General features: G+C 40.3%; 1 protein-coding gene across 1 annotated transcript in view; it reads right to left on the reverse strand.

The window, feature by feature from the left end:
* LOC110505663 (leucine-rich repeat and immunoglobulin-like domain-containing nogo receptor-interacting protein 2) overlaps positions 1 to 20,439 on the reverse strand; it is a 37,909-nt gene that overhangs the window by 16,074 nt on the left and 1,396 nt on the right. The gene's annotated exons all lie outside the window — the stretch shown is intronic.

Raw genomic sequence — 20,439 nt, forward strand, 5'->3', positions numbered from 1 at the left:
ACATCCTCCAACATGACCGGTTTGGCGGTGGGTCAGTCATGGTGTGGGGTGGCATTTCTTTGGGGGGCCACAGAGGTAGCCTGAATCCCATTAGGTACCGAGATGAGATCCTCAGACCCCTTGTGAGATCATATGCTGGTGCGGTTGGCCCTGGGTTCCTCCTAATGCAAGACAATGCTAGACCTCATGTGGCTGGAGTGTGTCATCAGTTCCTGTAAGAGGAAGGCATTGATGCTATGGATTGGCCCGCCCGTTCCCCAGACCTGAATCCAATTGAGCACATCTGGGACATCATGTCTCGCTCCATCCACCAACGCCAGATTGCACCACAGACTGTCCAGGATTTGACGGATGCTTTAGTCCAGGTCTGGGAGGAGATCCCTCAGGAGACCATCCGCCACCTCATCAGGAGCATGCCCAGGTGTTGTAGGGAGGTCATACAGGCACGTGGAGGCCACACACACTACTGAGCCTCATTTTGACTTGGTTTAAGGACATTACATCAAAGTTGGATCAGCCTGTAGTGTGGTTTTCCACTTTAATTTTGAGTGTGACTGCAAATCCAGACCTCCATGGGTTGATAAATTTGATTTCCATTGATCATTTTTGTGTGATTTTGTTGTCAGCACATTCAACTATGTAAAGAAAAAAGTATTAGGATGTGATCTAGGATGTGTTATTTTAGTGTTCCCTTTATTTTTTTGAGCAGTGTATATACAGTTGTATATATACACAACTGTGTATATATATATATATATATATACACTTTGCTTGTGTACATATGAGACCACATAGGCATACTGTAATTTTTGCTTCGGAAATTGCAAACATCAATTTAAATGTCCTGCAGAGTGCACAATCACGTAACTAAACAAAAATAAAAAACTATACTATGGAACAAAGAAATTATATAAAGAATGATAGTAAAAAGCTCTGGAGTACTTTAAATAAATTCTAGGCAAGAAAGCAAACTCGGCTCCATCTTTCATTGAGGCAGATGGCTTGTTTATAACAAAACCCTTTGATATTGCCAACCACTTTAATCACTTTTTTTGTTGACAAGATTAGCAAATTTAGGTATGACATACAGAAAACAAAATGTTGAGAGTTCATATTCATGCATAATGAACCAAATAATGAAAGACAAGCACTGTAGTTTTGAGTTCCACAAAGTGGGTGTGGAAGAAGTTAATTTATTTTTGCTATCTATAAATAAGGACAAACCACCTGGTACTGACAACCTGGATGGTAAATTGCTGAGGTTGGTAGTGGAATATATTGTGACTCCTGTTTGCCACATCTTCAATTTAAGCCTAGAAGACATGGAGGGAGGCAAAGGTCTTTCCGGTACCCAAGAATAGCAGATTATGTTTGATGTGGACCCCAGGAAGAGAAGCTGATGCTTTTGTAGCGGCTAATGGGGATCCTAATAAATACCAAACGTCATCCTGGTTATTATAGCGCTGCTGAGATTTTATAGTTAATCTGTACGCTTCTGTGCTAATTGGTGCTTATGCATTCGCAACAATTAAACAGCTCCTTTCTGCAACACTGGGCCTGCCTGCTCTCAAGCATTGTGTTGTAGAACAATCAACTCAACAGCCACTCTCTCTCTCCTACAGCCCTGTAGATTATACAAGGTCTGTTGCAGGCGGCTTACAATGATCCTAGTTTTTTTTATTCAAAAACACAAAGCAAATATTTGTCTGTTGTTGTTTTCTCGAGTGGATGGGTGAATAGGGGTTTTGAGCAAATTTCCTTAAAAAGGGAACTTCATGCTCAAAAGCATGCAATGCATTAAACAGACATAAGCACTGCAAAAGTGCTCAGGGATGCTTAGTCTACCAACACATGTTGACATGGGTGGGGTATACTGTGACATAACCACCTGTATTACCTGATGCAAGTAATTATGTCATGCAGTAGATCATACAGGGAGCTTGCATGATAGTTTTGCTATGTGTATTCTCTCCAGAGAGCGATTAGGATAATTATAAAATAAACCAGGCTGTGTGTAATGTATGGTTGGAAAGATTGTTTTTTTTTAGGTTCCAGCAACAGGAAAATAAAAGATTTTCCAGGGCGTGTTGACTGGCATTACATTTTTCCGACGATCTTGTCCGGATGTTCTGTTGAATGCCAGATTTATTTCCTTGTTTGTAAATCAAGTGTGACTTGAAGGACACTGCGTATTAGGTTTCGCTCTAATTTTAGTCTCAGGAGGTAGAACTCATCCATTTTTCATGGTGTATACCGCCACTGTTTCACAGAGCCCACTTTCTTTCTAACCCACTTGAGGCTTTTAAAAAAGACTGTCACACAGAAAGTTTTTCCACCTTTCTATATAAAACACAGAGTATTGATTCATACACTGATAACAGAGCTATGTAGCATTAAACAGCACTATAAAGGATATAAAAGTCCTAACATGATGGTTAGCTTTTATGAATATTGCCATTTGCAGCCTGAAACAGCAGTGGAATGTGGTAATATTTTGCCTTCTTAAAGGCTTTGTGTCAGCAACTGTCAACATAAACTGACACAGAAAGGTGTCAGAAAGGGACCATTTCAAAGGTTAAGTGTCAGCCTCTATCCAGAGGCTATAACAAATAAAACAACTACTTAAAGTGCACTCTCTCCTTGTTGTAAACATTTTATGGTTCCCACAAAGCTCTGGGGAAACATTTGTATATGCCCACGTGGAAGGGTCTTGCAGTTATGTGGTGCCATATACCATATTGATCCAAAATATTGACCACCCAAGTTCTGGGTTATGAGATTCAACAGTGGATTTCAGAGTAAATGAGAACAAGGGAAGCTTGCCGGAGCCGTAAAATATGTCATGGCTTGTTCATCCAATATTCATTGTTCCAACTGTTCCAAATGTTATTCAAATGTTACCGTGCATCTGCAAAAAAGATAGCTCAGATGTGCGAGTGCCTTTCGAGTTTCCAACTCGTCATAAATGTAAAATTCCTGGCAGTGAATGTCTTGAGTGCAGTGATTCCACAAACCAAGTTATATTTGTTGATCAAAATATGACTCTCTGATGGTGAATGTAGATTTAATGAATCTGGAATGGATAAATAATTACATCCATTAAATGCATTATTCCATGTAGTCTATTTCATTGTCACGAAGGCTTGAAAAAGCAATTATAGCACGTCATTCATGTAAAATCCATGGATATTCATCTTTTGATCAAAATGTTGGATTGAGATTCATTGAAGTTCCAATGCAGCTGTTTTTATCTCAATATTAAATCATTTCTGGGTAACAAGGAAGTACCCTACTGTGATTATTTTAAATCAAAATGGTCAAAAATAAAGAGAACGTCTGGGAGTGGTCTGAGTGGGGAGTGGAAAACTGAAAAGTAGCTGTTAATGGCAGAAAGGTTTGGAACTCTCTTTCTTATTGGTCTATTAACTAATTTACCGCCTGGTGATGACACCAGGCAGGCCAAAACCATCCTAACAAAACAGGCTGATATTTCAGGCGGTCTTTTCAAATAGCTCCAAGGGCATTATCATCATTTTCACAGTATTATTCCAAACACAGTGTGGAAATATGTATAAAAACACAGGAGAATCCCATTTTTGTCTGCACTGGGCCATTCAAGCATTAGTTTTCATCTGAAAGAACTACAGAAGATGCTAACAACCCTCTTTGAATTGTCACAATGGCTACCAGATAACAACAGGAAGTCCTTTGGAGCGACTGGCCCTGCTTCCCGGCATGCTCTTGTTTTATTCCTGAAGAGCCAGTTAGCATCCCTTCCTCTTCCATCAGACTCATGCCAAGGGATTAAGCAGTCCTCACTGGCACTGAATCATATCAAAGGATTAACACTCTCCCGTCATCAAATCATACCAAGGGATTAGCAGTTTATACTGTTAGTCACAGAATTTGGCTTCCATTATTCTCTGTGTGAAAACCACATTGAGTGGAGAAAGACCACCACTTCTGTCATTTCTCTGTCACTGCTTGGCAAGGTAATACACAACTTTAAGATAAATGTTTCAGTTCCACTTCACTTGAAGTGGATGAATGCCCACAATATTCTGTTGTATGACCTGTAAAGCTGTTATGTAATTTGACACAAGGATTTAGCCCTACTGCATGTTATTGGCCTACAGGTATGACTGACGTAAAACTGAAGCAAGACGTTTAAATAAAGAATGGAAAATCCCTAAACTCTTTTCCAGAGTTGGGGAGTAACGGAATACATGTAAGGGATTACAAAAAAAACGTTAACTAATCGGTTACCCACAAAAATATTGTAATCAGATAACAGATACTTTTGAAATACTTGATTACTTCGATGATTAGTTTTACATTCAGAAAGGATGTTTACTGAAAAAGACACTTCTCTGTTCTCAATGATATTCAAATCAGCATTGAAAACAAAGCGCAAGTTTAGATTTGTCCACCTGAGCAAGTCTGACCACAAGTCAGACACCACTATGATGACACACCAAATGTGTTTGATGGATTGCGGGAAAATAGCTTTTGTAGGCTCCAGTCCAAGCTATGTCTTCCAATGGTGCGACTGCTGTCGGCATCCAAAGATTACTGAACTTGAATAAACACTTGAAGTTTAGGATGACAGTGGTGTGTGTAGTCTACGGCGATACGGCTATCACTTATTATTGATATCTACATAGTGCATTGATGTGAATCACACTGCTGCTCTCTCATTTAGCTATTTGCGGTTGTTGTGGATGGCTGTCCACACATCTAAATATGTATTTGAGCCCAATAATGGTTGAATTCAAGAAGTTTAAGCTGCCTATCAATCATTGTTTTTGAAACCAGTGGACAGCCAGTGAAAAATGCACTCTTGCAACAGCTGCACAGTGAAGATCCCAGCCTATGGAATAAAAGTGGGGCTTTTATGAATAAATCTAATTAAAGCTCATTAAAAAAATCCATAGGCCTAATGGAGACATGCTAAAACTCACACACTTTTGATGGACTTAAAAGCGGCAATCTGTAGTTGTAAAATACATTTTTGGACAAATAAATTATAAATATAGTACCCGTTAAAAGTTTGGACACAGCTACTCACTCCAGGCTTTTTCTTCATTTTTTAAAAAACTATTTTCTACATTGTAGAATAATAGTGGAGACATCAAAACTATAAAATAACACATATGGAATCATGTAGTAACCAAAAAAGTGTTAATTAAATCAAAATATATTGTATATCTGTGATTCTTCAAAGTAGCCACCCTTTGCTTTGATGACAGCTTTGCACATGCTTGGCATTCTCTCAACCAGCTTCATGAGGTTGGAATGCATTTCAATTAACAGGTGTGCATTGTTAAAAGTTAATTTGTGGAATTTCTTTCCCTAAATGTGTATGAGCCAATCACTTGTGTTGTGACAAGGTTGGGTTGGTACACAGAAGATAGCCCTATTTGGTAAAAGACAAAGTCCATACTTTGGCAAGATCAGCTCAAATAAGCAAAGAGAAATGACAATCCATCATTACTTCAAGACATGAAGGTCATTCAACATCAACTGTTCATAGGAGAATGGGTGAATCAGGCCTTCATTGTCGAATCACTGCAAAGAAATGTATTTTTTCTTCAAGTAAAGTCGCAAAAACCATCAAGCTCTATGATGAAACTGGCTCTAATGAGACCACCACAGGAAAGGAAGACCAATTGTTACCTCTGCTGCTGAAGATAAGTTCATTAGAGTTGACTGCACCTCAGATCGCAGCCCAAATAAATGCTTCACAGAGTTTAAAGAACAGACACATCTCAACATCAACTGTTCAGAGGAGACTGCGTGAAACAGGACTTCATTGTTGAATTGCTGCAAAGAAACCACTACTAAAGGACACCAATAAGAAGAGACTGCTTGGGCCAAGAAACATGAGCACTGGACATTAGACCGGTGGAAATCTGTCCTTTGGTCTGAGTTCAAATGTGAGATTTTTGGTTCCAACCGCCGTGTCTTTGTGAGACACCGAGTAGGTGAACGGATGATCTCCGTATGTGTGGTTCACACCGTGAAGCATGGAGGAGGTGGTGTGATGGTGCTTTGCTGGTGACACTGTGAGTGATTTATTTCGAATTCTAGGCACTCTTAACCAGCATGGCTACCACATCATTCAGCAGCGATATGCCATCCCGTTTGCGCTTAGTGGGGCTATAATTTGTTTTTCCAAAGGACAATGACCCAAAAACACACCTCCAGGCTGTGTAGGGGCTATTTTACCAAGAAGGGGAGTGATGGTGCTGCATCAGATGACCTGGCCTCCACTACAACCTGACCTCAACCAAATTGAGATGGTTTGGGATGAGTTGGACCGGAGAGTGAAGGAAAAACAGTCAACAAGTGATCAGCATATGTGGGAACTCCTTCAAGACTGTTGAAAAAGCATTCCAGGTGAAGCTTGTTGAGAGAATGCCTTAAGGTAATGATGGACTGTCATTTCTCTTTGGTTATTTGAGCTTTTTTCTTGCCATAATATGGACTTGGTCTTTTACTAAATAGCGCTATCTTCTGTATACCACCCCTACCTTGTCACAACACAACCAATTGGCTCAAACGAAGGAAAGAAATTCCACAAATTAACAAGGCACACCTGTTGCATTCCAAGTGACTACCTCAATAAACTAATTGAGATAATGTCAAGAATGTGCAAAACTGTCAAAGCAAAGGGTGGCTACTTTGAATAATCTCAAATATAAAATATATTTTGACTTGCTTCACACTGTTTTTTAGTTACTACATGATTCCATGTGTCATTTTTTATGTTGCTGTCTTCACTATGATTCTACAATGTAGAAAAAGTAAAAATAAAGAACATGGTTAAAACCATTTTGATATCTTGGATGGTCAGTCCTTGCATCCATAGCTATCTATTAATATGAGAGTGGTTTCATTTCTCCAGGCCCATCCCTCAGCTTTTTACCAAAACAGAGGCAGGGTGTCCACTTAGTTATTGTTTCATCTGTGGATTTGCCCTTTAAACAGCTGCTGCATATTATCAAGATGTCAAAGTGTCACTAACAAAAAGGTAAACAATAGGCCTATAGCAAATGCAGTATATGGCATTCATTTTTCACATGTAAATAGGACTTCTCAGTCGTGCTCAAAGCATGCCATTCCATGAGCGCAGCATTTATTTTTCAATGAGCCCAATCAGTCCTCCATGACAACAAAATCATAAACAACAGAGTAGGGCTGGCTAATAAGTCCTTAGTTTTGGGGTTATGCGCAGGTAAAACAATTTGGCTAATCTATACTTCCATATTTCCAAGTCCTATTCTTGAAGATCAAGGGGTATAACATTTATTGGAATAACTGGAATTCTAAGAGACTTTGGTTTTACATGTAACAATTTAATTTAATAATATTATTATATGTAGTAGAAAGCTATGGGTTAGAAGAGACCTACATAACCAACCCATAAAGTAAAATTTAACATCCATATATGGCCAGCTATGTAAACTTTAACATTGATTTATCCTGTACTAGATATTGTTTAATTGGTAACATACATGTTTGTCTTCTTCTAATGCCTCTTAAGGGGAAAGAAATGACAGAGTTTGGGTAATCCAAAGTTACGCTTCTGATTTTTCAATTTTGGACAGGTAACCTGTAACTAACAGATAACATTTAGAAAGTAACCTACCCAACTCTGCCCTTTTCAACCTATTGTGCCAACCTGAATCGTAACAGTTCTGGCTCAGATCTGTTCATTTCATATGGTCCTTTCTCGTATGGTTTCATAAACTATTACTGCATCTGACTGTCACTGTAAATGTGTGTCTTAAGATAAAGAAAAAACACCAATTACCACAAATCCAGATTTCCACCAGCAAGCCAGAAAACAAGCCTGGTTTCACTGTGCCTGAAAAAGAACTGTTTGCTTTACAGTGAGTGCGCTGTCTGTTTCATTTACTGTAATATGATCAAATTACTTGTTGCTTGTCAAATATATCTGGTATTCACAAGATGTAGATTTGCATGGTAAATAGGATTCCTAAAAATATAATACGCATTAACTGTGGTAGCCATCTCGTTCGCCATGTACAGTATTTGTAGTCATCTTATAAAGTAATCTAGCAGCTAATTAGTTCCTCCTGATTAAGTTTTGGAAGATGGTAAATTAAGTCATGCAGATGATTATTCAAAAAGTTGGCTAGGGTCCGTTATGAGTTCTATCACGTTGGTCTTCTTTTGCAATGACTCAGTCATCTCTCTCTCTCTCCACAGAATTGTGTTTAATGCGAATGATCCAAGAACGAGCTATTGAAAATGTTGAGGTGTGAAAAAAAAAATGGATTGAGACGTGACAGGCACAGTTGTTATACAACACCAGCTGCCACGACCATCATCTGTCATCTATTATGTCATTATTATGACAGTGTTATGTGGGCTTTATGACCCACAAATAGTGTTTTGATACATAAAAATAAAGCGTTTGTTTTTCTCTGTCTTTTTTTCTAAACCACTACCAGCCCCAAGTTAAATATAATTTACAAGTAAAGTGAACTATCCCTTTAAGGGTGTGCTGGGCACTATAAACCTTTAGATTGGGGAAAAGACACACAACACTGCAGTGGATACATATCAGATGCTGGTATGCTAATTAATCCCCAAAGCAGCTGACAATCCAAGTGACAAGGAATGCCAACACATTTCACAAGAATAGGGAAAAGTACTTGCAACACTCCCTCTTCAAATTCTCACTGTCTCAACAGTAGCTTCCAGCTCACTTGCTCATTATTGCAATGCAATGCTCATAAATGTGTTCTGCCAAAACTCTCTCTCAAAGCATTCTCCCTGTTCTTGCTTGTCAAATACTCACTTTCCACAGATTTACTCTACTCCACTGTCCCCAAAGCTCGTTCTCTCTCCCAACAGTAACTCTGAATTCAGTCAACACTCCAAATATTTTATTTTCTCATTATTTTTTCCTCGAATCTCTCTCCAGTATTACTTGGACCCAAATTTTACCTCAGATTAATCAGCTTGGAGAATAATGATTAACATTGAATATTTATTCTGTTTGCAGAGAGTTTGGGGGGGAAAACCTCTCTCGGGCAGCACCTATATAACAGTAAACGGTGGTGATGTGCAACAGAGAACTTGCCTCTGGGCAAAAAGTGCCGAGTCAAATTTGTTTCCGTGTTATTACAACTTACTTTATCAACCTAATTGCATTACATCAACGTAGCTAGTTCAGTGAATTTACGTGGAGTTTGTCTAATTTTTATATCAACAACAAGTCAACAATAGGATTTCAAGGGTTGGTTTATAATGTATTCATCGTTACATACAGGTGGTTCAAAGAAACGTTATTTCCTGTTATGGCCCTCGGATCAAATAAACAGCAAGTAAAATGAAATAGGTCACAGGGATTATAGGGCATGAAAAGTCTCTGTAACAGACTAGTGTCGTCATTCTTTAAAAAAAAACACAGAAGCTGCAGATTTGCCTGTCATCAACCCACACAGCCCATGGCAAGGACTGTGCTCTTGGACTTTATGTCAGGCCAGGCCAGTGAGTTCGCTCAACAAATGCTGTTGAGTAAAACTCGTGAGCTATGAAGGTCAAATCTTGATTTGAAATGTAGGTTATGGCCTGTAGAGCTGTCATGAATGACATAATGCCTGTCATACTGTTGCCAAACAAGCACTTGGTATGTGTGCTACCACCACAGCACAGCAGGTAAATTCTGTTGGCACTGCAGTTAGCTTCCTGCCTCGGGAACTTAATGTTGCCGGTTGAGTAACCAACTACTTACATAATTTGCTTCAATATGAAGTTGAATAACAACCTACAGAACACTGCCTGTATAGCTAACTAGGTCTTTCCTTGCCAAGCCATGCATGTTACTTAGGCGTGACAGTGAACAAATATGGCTGGGAGGACTTCGCCAAAGCCCAAACAGATTTGGACCTCCATGCTATAAAGTTTATGAGAAAAATCTAGAACCTGGGAAATCATGACCTCTGGAAGCACCCTCCAGAACGTTCAGTGCCTTCAGAAAGTATTTACACTCCTTGAGATGTTTTGTAACTGGCCTACACACCATATCCCATAACATCAAAGTGGAATTATGTTTTTTGAAATGTTTACAAATTAATTTAAAATGAAAAGCTGAAATGTTTTCAGTCATTAAGTATTCAACTCCTTTGATAGGGCAAGCCTAAATAAGTATAACAATATTCTAAAACATGCATCCTATTTGCAACAAGCCACTAAAGTAATACTGCAAAAATGTGGCAAAGTAATACACTTTTTGTGCTGAATACAAAGTGTTGTATTTGGATTTGACATAACCTAACATAACACATTACTAAGTACAACTCTCCATATTTTCAAGCAAGGTGCCCGGCTGCATCATGTTATGGTCATGTTTGTAATCATTAAGGACTGGGGAGATTTTCAGGATAAGAAATTATCGTAATGGAAAAATCCTAGAGGAAAACCTGGTTCAGTCTGCTTTCCAACAGGCACTGGGAGATGAATTCACCTTTCAACAGGACAATAACCTAAAACACAAGGCCAAATGAATGTTCCTGAGTGGCCGAGTTACAGTTTTGGCTTAAATCTGCTTGAACATCTATGGCAAGACCTGAAAATGGTTGTCTAGCAATGATCAACAACCAATATGACAGAGCTTGAAGAATTTTGAAAATAATAAAATCGGCAAATGTTGCACAATCCAGGTGTGGAAAGCTCTTACAGACTTACCCAGAAAGACTCACGGCTGTAATCACTGCCAACGGTGATTCTAACATGTATTGACTTGGGGTTGAATAATTATCTAATAAAGATACAGTACCAGCTAAAAGTTTGGACACCTACTCATTCAGGAGTTTTAATTAATTTTTTACTATTTTCTACATGGTAGAATAATAGTGAAGACATCAAAACAAAAAAAATTACATTATGGAATCATGTAGTAACCAAAAAAGTGTTAAACAAATCAAAATATATTTTAGGTTCTTTGAAGTAGCCACCCTTTGCCTTGATAACAGCTTTGCACACTCTTGGCATTCTCTCAACAAGCCTTACCTGGAATGATTTTCCTTCAGTAGTGGTTTCTTTGCAGCAATTCGACCATGAAAGCCTGATTCACGCAGTCTCCACTGAACAGCTTATGTTGAGATGTGTGTTACTTGAACTCTGTGAAGCATTTATTTAGGCAGCCATTTCTGAGGCTGGTAACGCTAATGAACTTATCCGCCGCAGCAGAGGTAGCCCTGGGTATTCCTTTCCTGTGGCGGTCTTCATAAACTCAGAAGCGGTGGGTGGTGTGCAGGCCTTCGAAGTCCGACCAGGAGGCCGCTCAGTCTACCTCTTCTGCAGTGACGTTGTTTTGGTTCGGCTTCTGAGATTAGATCCAATGTCCTTGGTGGTGGTCCGAACAAAGGATCCGCTTCGGGAAAGTCGTATTCCTCATCGTAAGTTTGGTAAGTTGACGTTGCTCTTATATCCAATAGTTCTTCCCGGCTGTATGTAACAACACGTAAGATTTTCTGAGCTAACAATGTAATAAATAATAGAGGAAAAAACAAAGGATACTGCATAGTTTCCTAAGGACAAAGTGAGGCGACCATCTCTGTCAGCGCCATCTTGATGTCTTCACTATTATTCTACAATGTAGAAAATAGTAAAAAGAAAAGAAAAACCTTTGAATAAGTAACTTTTGAATGGTACTGTGTGTGATATATATATATATATATATATACACACACACACACAAACACACTACCAGTATATATATATATATACAGTGCCTTGCGAAAGTATTCGGCCCCCTTGAACTTTGCGACCTTTTGCCACATTTCAGGCTTCAAACATAAAGATATAAAACTGTATTTTTTTGTGAAGAATCAACAACAAGTGGGACACAATCATGAAGTGGAACGACATTTATTGGATATTTCAAACTTTTTTAACAAATCAAAAACTGAAAAAGTTAATACTTTGTAGCGCCACCTTTTGCTGCGATTACAGCTGTAAGTCGCTTGGGGTATGTCTCTATCTGTTTTGCACATCGAGAGACTGAATTTTTTTCTCATTCCTCCTTGCAAAACAGCTCGAGCTCAGTGAGGTTGGATGGAGAGCATTTGTGAACAGCAGTTTTCAGTTCTTTCCACAGATTCTCGATTGGATTCAGGTCTGGACTTTGACTTGGCCATTCTAACACCTGGATATGTTTATTTTTGAACCATTCCATTGTAGATTTTGCTTTATGTTTTGGATCATTGTCTTGTTGGAAGACAAATCTCCGTCCCAGTCTCAGGTCTTTTGCAGACTCCATCAGGTTTTCTTCCAGAATGGTCCTGTATTTGGCTCCATCCATCTTCCCATCAATTTTAACCATCTTCCCTGTCCCTGCTGAAGAAAAGCAGGCCCAATCCATGATGCTGCCACCACCATGTTTGACAGTGGGGATGGTGTGTTCAGCTGTGTTGCTTTTACGCCAAACATAACGTTTTGCATTGTTGCCAAAAAGTTCAATTTTGGTTTCATCTGACCAGAGCACCTTCTTCCACATGTTTGGTGTGTCTCCCAGGTGGCTTGTGGCAAACTTTAAACGACACTTTTTATGGATATCTTTAAGAAATGGCTTTCTTCTTGCCACTCTTCCATAAAGGCCAGATTTGTGCAATATACGACTGATTGTTGTCCTATGGACAGAGTCTCCCGCCTCAGCTGTAGATCTCTGCAGTTCATCCAGAGTGATCATGGGCCTCTTGGCTGCATCTCTGATTAGTCTTCTCCTTGTATGAGCTGAAAGTTTAGAGGGACGGCCAGGTCTTGGTAGATTTGCAGTGGTCTGATACTCCTTCCATTTCAATATTATCGCTTGCACAGTGCTCCTTGGGATGTTTACAGCTTGGGAAATCTTTTTGTATCCAAATCCGGCTTTAAACTTCTTCACAACAGTATCTCGGACCTGCCTGGTGTGTTCCTTGTTCTTCATGATGCTCTCTGCGCTTTTGACGGACCTCTGAGACTATCACAGTGCAGGTGCATTTATACGAAGACTTGATTACACACAGGTGAATTGTATTTATCATCATTAGTCATTTAGGTCAACATTGGATCATTCAGAGATCCTCACTGAACTTCTGGAGAGAGTTTGCTGCACTGAAAGCAAAGGGGCTGAATAATTTTGCACGCCCAATTTTTCAGTTTTTGATTTGTTAAAAAAGTTTGAAATATTCAATAAATGTCGTTCCACTTCATGATTGTGTCCAACTTGTTGTTGATTCTTCACAAAAAAATACAGTTTTATATCTTTATGTTTGAAGCCTGAAATGTGGCAAAAGGTTGCAGAGTTCAAGGGGGCCGAATACTTTCGCAAGGCACTGTATATATATAATACAGTTGAAGTCGGAAGTTAACCTACACCTTAGCCAAATACATTTAAACTCAGTAAAAATTCCCTGTCTTAGGTCAGGTAAGATCACCACTTTATTTTAATGTGAAATGTCAAAATAAGAGTTGAGAGAATGATTTATTTCAGCTTTTATTTCTTTCACCACATTCCCAGTGGGTTAGAAGTTTACATACACTCAATTAGTATTTGGTATCATTGCCTTTAAATTGTTTAACTCGGGTTGCCTTCCACAAGCTTCCCACAATAAGTTGGGTGAATTTTGGCCCATTCCTCCTGACAGAGCTGGTGTAACCGAGTCAGGTTTGTAGGCCTCCTTGCTCGCACACACTTTTTCAGTTCTGCCCACAAAGTTTCTATAGGATTGAGGTCAGGGCTTTGTGATGGCCACTCCTTGACTTTGTTGTCCTTAAGCCATTTTGCCACAACTTTGGAAGTATGCTTTGGGTCATTGTCCATTTGGAAGACCCATTTGCAACCAAGCTTTAACTTAACTGATTTAACTGATGTCTTGAGATGGTGCTTCAATATATCCACATAATTTTCCTACTTCATGATGTCATCTATTTTGTGAAGTGCACCAGTCTCTCCAGCAGCAAAGCACCCCCACAACATGATGCTGCCACCCCAGTGCTTCACGGTTGGGATGGTGTTCTTCAGCTTGCAAGCCTCCCCCTTTCCCCTCCAAACATAACAATGGTCATTATGGCCAAACAGTTCTATTTTTGTTTCATCAGACCAGAGGACATTTCTCCAAAAAGTACGATCTTTGTCCCTATGTGCAGTTGCAAACCTTAGTCTGGCTTTTTATTTACCCGTTTCCTCCAGCATCTTCACAAGGTCCTTTGCTGTTGTTCTGGGATTGATTTGCACATTTTTGCACCAAAGTACATTCATGGTCCCATGGTGTTTATATTGCACACTATTGTTTGTACAGATGAACATGGTACCTTCAGGAGTTTGGAAATTGCACCTAAGGATGAACCAGACTTGTGGAGGTCTACAATTATTTTTCTGAGGTCTTGGCTAATTTCTTTTGATTTTCCCATGATGTCAAGCAAAGAGACACTAGTTTGAAGGTAGGCCTTGAAATACATCCACAGGTACCCCTCCAATTGTCTCAAATTATGTAAATTAGCCTATCAGAAGCTTCTAAAGCCATGACACCATTTTCTGGAATTTCAGTGAATTATAAGTGAAATAATCTGTCTGTATATACAGTGGGGAAAAGTAGTATTTGATACACTGCCGATTTTGCAGGTTTTCCTACTTACAAATCATGTAGAGGTCTGTGATTTTTATCATATCATTTATCATCACTTCTACTGTGAGAGACGGAATCTAAAACAAAAATCCAGAAAATCACATTGTATGATTTTTAAGTAATTAATTAGCATTTTATTGCATGACATAAGTATTTGATCACCTACCAACCAGTAAGAATTCCGGCTCTCACAGACCTGTTAGATTTTCTTTAAGAAGCCCTCCTGTTCTCCACTCATTACCTGTATTAACTGCACCTGTTTGAACTTGTTACCTGTACAAAAGACACCTGTCCACACACTCAAACAGACTCCAACCTCTTCACAATGGCCAAGACCAGAGAGCTGTGTAAGGACATCAGGGAAAATTGTAGACCTGCACAAGGCTGGGATGGGCTACAGGACAATAGGCAAGCAGCTTGGTGAGAAGGCAACAACTGTTGCCGCAATTATTAGAAAATGGAAGGAGTTCAAGATGACGGTCAACACCCTCGGTCTGGGGCTCCATGCAAGATCTCACCTTATGTGGCATCAATGATCACGAGGAAGGTGAGGGATCAGCCCAGAACTACACGGCAGGACCTGGTCAATGACCTGAAGAGAGCTGGGACCACAGTCTCAAAGAAAACCATTAGTAACACTCTACGCCGTCATGGATTAAAATTCTGCAGCGCACGCAAGGTCCCCCTGCTCAAGCCAGCGCATGTCCAGGCCCATCTGAAGTTTGCCAATGACCATCTGGATGATCCAGAGGAGGAATGGGAGAAGGTCATGTGGTCTGATGAGACAAAAATAGAGCTTTTTGGTCTAAACTTCACTCGCCGTGTTTGGAGGAAGAAGAAGGATGAGTACAACCCCAAGAACACCATCCCAACCGTGAAGCATGGAGGTGGAAACATTATTCTTTGGGGATGCTTTTCTGCAAAGGGGACAGGACGACTGCACCGTATTGAGGGGAGGATGGATGGGGCCATGTATCACGATATCTTGGCCAACAACCTCCTTCCCTCAGTAAGAGCATTGAAGATGGGTCGTGGCTGGGTCTTCCAGCATGACAACAACCCGAAACACACAGCCAAGGCAACTAAGGAGTGGCTCCGTAAGAAGCATCTCAAGGTCCTGGAGTGGCCTAGCCAGTCTCCAGACCTGAACCCAATAGAAAATCTTTGGAGGGAGCTGAAAGTCCGTATTGCCCAGCGACAGCCCCGAAACCTGAAGGATCTGGAGAAGATCTGTATGGAGGAGTGGGCCAAAATCCCTGCTGCAGTGTGTGCAAACCTGGTCAAGAACTACAGGAAACGTATGATCTCTGTAATTGCAAACAAAGGTTTCTGTATCAAATATTAAGTTCTGCTTTTCTTATGTATCAAATACTTATGTCATGCAATAAAATGATAATGAATTACTTAAAAATCCTTCAATGTGATTTTCTGGATTTTTGTTTTAGATTCCACTTCGCACAGTTGAAGTGTACCTATGATAAAAATTACAGACCTCTTCATGATTTGTAAGTAGGAAAACCTGCAGTGCATCAAATACTTGATGCTTGAAATACTTGATACTTGCTAAAAAGTATTTAGTCAGCCACCAATTGTGCAAGTTTTCCCACTTAAAAAGATGAGAGAGGCCTGTAATTTTCATCATAGGTACACTTCAACTAAAAAATCTAGAAAATCACATTGTAGGATTTTTAATGAGTTTATTTGCAAATTATGGTGGAAAATAAGTATTTGGTCACCTACAAACAAGCAAGATTTCTGGCTCTCACAGACCTGTAACTTCTTCTTTAAGAGGCTCCTCTGTCCTCCACTCGTTACTTGTATTAATGTTACCTGTTTGAACTTGTTATCAGTATAAAAGACACCTGTCCACAACCTCAAACAGTCACACTCCAAACTCCACTATGGCCAAGACCAAAGAGCTGTCAAAGGATACCAGAAACAAAATTGTAGACCTGCACCAGGCTGTGAAGACTGAATCTACAATAGGTAAGCAGCTTGGTTTGAAGAAATCAACTGTGGGAGCAATTATTAGGAAATGGAAGACATACAAGACCACTGATAATCTCCCTCGATCTGGGGCTCCACGCAAGATCTCACCCCGTGGGGTCAAAATTATCACAAGAACAGCGAGCAAAAATCCCAGAACCACACGGGGGGACCTAGGGAATGACCTGCAGAGAGCTGGGACCAAAGTAACAAAGCCTACCATCAGTAACACACTACGCCGCCAGGGACTCAAATCCTGCAGTGCCAGACGTGTCCCCCTGCTTAAGCCAGTACATGTCCAGGCCCGTCTGAAATTTGCTAGAGAGCATTTGGATGATCCAGAAGAAGATTGGGAGAATGTCATATGGTCAGATGAAACCATAATAGAACTTTTTGGTAAAAACTCAACTCGTTGTGTTTGGAGGACAAAGAATGCTGAGTTGCATCCAAAGAACACCATACCTACTGTGAAGCATGGGGGTGGAAACATCATGCTTTGGGGCTGTTTTTCTGCAAAGGGACCAGGACGACTGATCCGTGTAAAGGAAAGAATGAATTCGGGCCATGTATCGTGAGATTTTGAGTGAAAAACCTCCTTCCATCAGCAAGGGCATTGAAGATGAAACGTGGCTGGGTTTTTCAGCATGACAATGATCCGAAACACACCGCCCGGGCAACGAAGGAGTGGCTTCGTAAGAAGCATTTCAAGGTCCTGGAGTGGCCTAGCCAGTCTCCAGATCTCAACCCCATAGAAAATCTTTGGAGGGAGTTGAAAGTCTGTGTTGCCCAGCAACAGCCCCAAAACATCACTGCTCTAGAGGAGATCTGCATGGAGGAATGGGCCAAAATACCAGAAACAGTGTGTGAAAACCTTGTGAAGACTTACAGAAAATGTTTGACCTCTGTCATTGCCAACAAAGGGTATATAACAAAGTATTGAGATAAACTTTTGTTATTGACCAAATACTTATTTTCCACCATAATTTGCAAATAAATTCATTAAAAATCCTAAAATTAGATTTTCTGGATTGTTTTTCTCATTTTGTCTATCATAGTTGAAGTGTACCTATGATGAAAATTACAGGCCTCTCATCTTTTTAAGTGGGAGAACTTGCACAATTGGTGGCTGACTAAATACTTTTTTGCCCCACTGTATATATATATATATTTTTAAAAATGGTAGAATTTTTCTTCCACTTTGACATTAAAGTATTTAATTTGTTGACAAAAATGTACATATTAATGTACATTTTAATCCCACTTTGTAAAGTCAAGGGGTATGAATACTTTCTCAAGGCACGCTATGTCACTTCATGAGCTCTTATTCCATAACAATGAGAAGTTGTTCTATAGAGGAGCATGAAGAAAAGTAAAACACATATCCTGTCTCACATCTCCAATACATTGCTAGGTGATTTCAGTGTTGACAGTATTAAAATAGAACAACTCATGTACAAAAACACTAATACAAACAAGCTACAACATGAAATCACATTTATCCCATTCAGACCTTAGAGAGCTAAAACTACATCTCCCATAAAGTAACACTAGTATAAGTCGCAGCTCAGCTAACCATCTGCATCACATAAGGACATGCTGAAAGTTACATGTTTCAATAGTCTCACTCCCTTATAACAATACCTATAGCATTAACCTTAGGATGCTTTATTTATTGAATGTTTTGGACTTCTACACAGGAGTAATCTGCGACACATACCTTTCTCTCTCAGTGTTCTCAGACTGAGGAGACGGGAGCTACAGGTAGTACCAGGGTGTTAGTAGGTTATGTAAGCATCCAGATTAAATCAAATAAATGTAATGAAATAAACACTGAAGTTGTTAATATCATCCAGCTACTGTAGCTGCCTCCTTAACATTAACAGGCAGTACTTGTAGCGCAACAAATGAAAATAGAAAACCAAATGAAAGTACCTGGCGATCAAAGCGATCTGACTCCCCCTTCTGTCATTCCTGTTCACGGGCCTGAGCCACTGACCCTTAACCGGGGAGTTCTGTTTTGCGTTGTGTACTATTCTAATAATTTGAAGTTTTATGGAAGTGAAACTGAAATTGGAAGAGAGAAAAAAGACTAAATATGCCTCTATTCCTTTCTTGCTTCTTAATTTTGGAAGAAATTAATTAATTCAAGACTATTACTGTCTTTCTTACTATTTGAGTCAACAACTCACCACATTTTATACACTGCAGTGCTAGTTAGCTGTAGCTCATGCTTTCAGTGCGAGATTCATTCTTTGATCCTTTGATTGGGTGGACACAACATGTCAGTTCATGCTGCAAGAGCTCTGATAGGTTGGAGGATGTCCTCTGGAAGTTGTCATAATTACTGTGGAAGTCTATTGAAGGGGGTGAGAACAATAAGCTTTCTAGGTTTTGTATTGAAGTCAATGCACCCAGAAGAAGATGGAAGCTAGCGGTCTTCCGGCTACACGATCTGGCTACACAATCTGCCAAGTCCCTGACGAATGATCCATGTGGTGGGAAATATTAACATATTGAGCATCTAGCAGTGGGGTTACAGCAACACCATCCTAGATGGGTTATTAAAAATGAAATAAGAGTGGGCCTCCCGAGTGGCGCAGCAGTCTAAGGCACTGCATCGCAGCGCTAAAAGGCATTACTACAGACCCGGGTTTCATTCCCGGGTTGTGCCACAAACGGGTGCCTGCAGGCTGACCCCGGTAGCCAGTTGAACGGTGTTTCCTCTGACACATTGGTGTGGCTGGCTTCCAGGTTAAGCTGGCAGGTGGTAAGGAGCGCGGTTAGGCGGGTCATGTTTCGGAGGACACATGACTCCAACTTCGCCTCTCCTGAGGCTATTGGGGAGTTGCAGCGATGAGACAAGATCGAAAATATAAACTTGAAATAAGAAATCTTAGTCTGTGAGCGATCTGCTCAAGGCAGAAGATTTAGCTCACTGGAAAGTATCTTCCATATTCAGTTGTGTGTGTATTCTGTACCAATTCAGGTTTCATGGCAGTCCAACTGATGTCAGTGGCACTATGGGTAGCGTACCTGCCGGTGAGAGACAAAATAGGCCCTTCGTGCGTACGAGTATGGCCTTGCTCTTGTAAATCATCCGCACAAAAGTGTTTCTGAGTCAAACTATTTACCGCAGACAGGAGAACCTTGAGTTTTTTTTAAAGAACGCCTACAGAAGACATCTGCAATTCTAATTATCCCAGACTAAAGACACTACAGAGAAGCCTAGTCTCCCTGTCAGAACTACAAACCCAGTCGCCAATAACAGCCAAACACCTCAGCTTGCCGCAGAGGAAGGTGAGTGGCACAACTACTCCAGAGAACTGTGCCACGTAGCATGCCATCCATATTCACTGTACGAGAGAGGGAAATGCTTAAGTGTGTTGACAGTTATCATTATTCTCATCAATCTGCTACCCCCTTGAATACAGGTCATATCCTTTCTCTGATGTGGCTGTAGACCTTTCTCAAAAGAAATATTTTGCAAACTGCATCTCTTGAATAAATGGCTGCAGAGAGAGGAGCATGAAAACAATGAGAGAACAATATGGACCCCCCATCCCCCCTCACAAGAGATAGTTCTTTGCTCCTCTCTGCTCCCCTCGGTCTCAGGGGAACAAACACACCCGACAGGTTGCTGTGGTAACGCCTCACATACACTCTCACATCCATGCCCGCGCACTGCCTCTTTACTGGAAACTGGGCTCCTCTCCCCCTCCATTAGCAGCTCCAGCAGACAGACAGAATAGACAGAAAGCAGGTCCAGGCTGGAGACCTCTTCAGTAGCATAGTGCATTTATAATTCAGA

The sequence above is a fragment of the Oncorhynchus mykiss genome, chromosome 25, assembly GCF_057628025.1.
Source record: "Oncorhynchus mykiss isolate SJ-2025 chromosome 25, ASM5762802v1, whole genome shotgun sequence".
Taxonomy (NCBI): Eukaryota; Metazoa; Chordata; class Actinopteri; order Salmoniformes; family Salmonidae; genus Oncorhynchus; species Oncorhynchus mykiss.